This window comes from Sinohyriopsis cumingii, chromosome 5, assembly GCF_028554795.1.
Source record: "Sinohyriopsis cumingii isolate HCF-2022 chromosome 5, ASM2855479v2, whole genome shotgun sequence".
NCBI classification, from domain to species: Eukaryota; Metazoa; Mollusca; class Bivalvia; order Unionida; family Unionidae; genus Sinohyriopsis; species Sinohyriopsis cumingii.
In genome coordinates this window covers 65513181-65516677 of record NC_142965.1, presented here as the reverse complement: position 1 = coordinate 65516677, position 3497 = coordinate 65513181, and positions in this window count along the sequence as shown.

Below are 3497 nucleotides of genomic sequence, written 5' to 3'. Positions count from 1 at the left end.
GAAACCCATATTAGAAGCATGTGCAGCAGGGTCATTAACCTTTAGTAAATCATATATAAAGATCGCATTATTATTATCGTGCATGGAAAATTAATTTACAATCCATTAATATATGTATGTATGTATGTATATATATATATGTGTATATATATATATATATATATATATATATATATATATATATATATATATATATAGAGAGAGAGAGAGAGAGAGAGAGAGAGAGAGAGAGACAAAGAGACAGAGAGACAGAGAGACAGAGACAGAGAGACAGACAGACAGAAAGAGGTTCACACACAACTTTTAAACACGTTTTTATGTCAATATTGTGGTAAGGACTGTTATTTAATTTGAATTCCCTTGCCTTTCCTTGATTATGTAGATCATATGTTCATGGGTACTTGTGGATGGATGAAATCCCATATTCCTGAAACAAATCTCCACTCATTTCAAACTTTAATAAGAAAATCTATAATTGCTCACAGTTTGTAAATATATAATTTGTAAAGCTTTATTTGCCACCTACGCCCGCAAAGTCACAATTTGACAGACATCTATTTGCGCACGCTTGTATATCATAAGCAGGTTGAGTGAGTGTCACATGGGATCTTCTTGTGCCCACAATTGCCCAAGTACTGTCACATCAGTAGCTCTAACCTAACAATAAAAGTCATGCAAAGCAAAAACTGGGGACCAATAACTGGAATAAAAATTTAATGAAGCTCTGCTTGATACGCAATACTGATAACAGTAAAGCAAGTACTTAGGAGACAAATAGCAAATATAAGCGATAGCTAAAATGCCATAAAGATATTTAAGATTCAGTATGTAGGGAAATAATTTTGATGCGTGATATATCACATACGTGATGCATACTTTGTCCAAGTAAAACAAAAGATGGTGATATTGCGCATCACTGCTATTACATCTGTGTGACTTAGAAAACATTTTAAAAACGTTTTTTCATGTTGCCTTCATTGCCAGAATATTGGTACAATTATTGTACCCTCTGCCCATTGCACTGCACAACAATATTAATGCTAAAGCCATCTGCCAATGAATATTCAACACAATATTGAAAACTCTGTAAAGGAAGTCATGTTATATCATTTATATTTAAAGAATATATCTTTACCAATTTGAATGGAAGTAAATTATTCTCGACTTCACATTCAATTAAATCTGAGATGTAAAATGTCCCAACGTCTTCCTAATGTCTCATTACATGCTTGGTTCTTGACAGGCAGACATTGGACTTCTTATTTTCTATTCAAGTAATCTATTCTACAACAAAGTTCAGTTGCGTCAACACAAAGTATCTGCTATCTATTGAAAGAAATTGACATTTTTAACAGAAATAAAATCCATAAAGTTTTTTAGATACTTATGTGCATAACACAATACTATTTGGTTTATGTTCGCAAACCCAGCAAACAAAACTTGAAACAAAGAAATATTTCTGAACATCCAAGTGAGTTTGCTACAGCAAGTGTTGACCCTATTTAGGATCAATCCTCCTGAAACCATGAGATGAGATTATGCTTGAAGAATGAATGAAATGGGACATTCCAAAGCATTTAACAAGAAATAAGAAAACGAAAAGAACGACAAAACATGTGGTCCTGATATCACTCGCCTATCTGACATATGCATACTAAAAAGATGCATCAACAGTTGCCCAAGAAACGTTAATACTGAATGGCCCTATGCCATGATACTTTGTAGAAAGGTCAGAGAAAATAGTTCCTTTATATTGTCATGTTTATTTAAATTAATTGTTTGTCTTCTAGGTTTTAAAATACTTTTATTCCATTACATATTATTGTAATGTAATATTGTTTACTGGACTTGATTTTGTCCACAACTGAGTTCAGTTATGTTTGACCTGATTGATTTTTTATTTTTTATTTTTTATTATTATTCTTTCTCAGAGTAAGATTCATTAAGTTGAGTCATAGGTCATACCTGGACTACGTGATGTGAAGCACGTGTCAGTTGGTAAACAAACTTGTATTTTTCCAGAAGGATTAACGTTTCACCTTCATAGAATCTGTTTTGTGTCTCAAGTAGTCTTATAAATGATGTCATAATAAAATTTCTTTAAGTTGGGCTTAAAACACTTGACATATTAAGTTGTATTATGTTGTGACCAGTTTGGCTTGAATTTTTATTTTCTTCAAATTATTGAATCCAAGTGGGGTTTATTCCCTGAAAATACAAAAGTGTTCTAAATTATTTCTTGAACAAATACATTAACTGAAATTTATACGGGATTTAAAAACTGGAATGATATTTTCTGTCATTTAACAAGAGACTGTTGACACATCAGTACTTCGCTGACTACAACAGTCGTCATCGCCTTCTATCTTGAATTTCATCGGGATTTGAACTGAGATTCATTTAGAAATTTTCATTGATGGGACTTCTATTTTTTAATTCTTGGATTATTATTGGGATTAATTCGCAATACCGTAAGTTCTTTCTTCTCATTTTCACTTTGTAGTCTGGGGAAATAAATTATTTGTTAAATTGTACAACACTTGTTGTCTTCACTCTTTTCTGTTACTTATTTTAAGAGCATAGACTCATAACAATATAAAATTGTACAAATCTTTTTACTCTTTTGTCATCATTTGCCAAAAAATGGTAAACACTGTATTCCAAGTTGTTTTTTGGTAAAATTGGTCAAAATCTGTTGAACAGGCTTTGAAAAGAAATTGAATTAGCTTTATTTGTCAATTTTATTATTGGTGCCCATATTTGACAATGGGCTGATACAAATTGTAAAGGTTGTCATAACAGGATTCGTTCTGTCCAGATTGGCCAAATTATACGCAGTGGTTTCAATGAAGCATTTCTATGTTTTATTCTTAGTTGCCATAGTTGATAGTAACTCTGAACCATTTGTTCAGACCTGCGAGGATTTTATGCTAGAATGATTTTTTACAAATTATATTCAATCATTTTGGAGACAAATAATTTCAAGAACTTCCTATCTTTAGTAACAATGGCCATATTTTATAAAAGATCTGCATAGTTTCTAAACATTTCATACGACTTCGTGCCAAAAATCAATATGACAAACATAATAACAATTCTTTTGTTTTGGAGAAGTCTTTTAAAGTTTTCTCATTTCTAAAAGTGAATCCATAGTTGACAGTGGATCTGCATCACGTTGCAGAGCTTGAAAAAAGTTCCCTATGCCATGATGCGTTCTGTCAAATTTGGTCAAATTATGTTTAGGATGTTTTAAGAATAAGTTATCAAAGTTATTGGATGGTGGATCCAAATCATTTGTACAAATTTTAAAGTCTTGATGACAAAATGCTTTCAGCTAGATTTGTTCAAATTATTTTAAGTAATTTTGACGAGGTAGCTTTTCTACATTTAGTAACATCATCATTCCTTGATTACGGATTGGGAAACATTTATACAAACATTCAAGGTCAGGATGTTTTCTGTTAAATATGTTCATATTTTTGTTAGCCATTTATGAG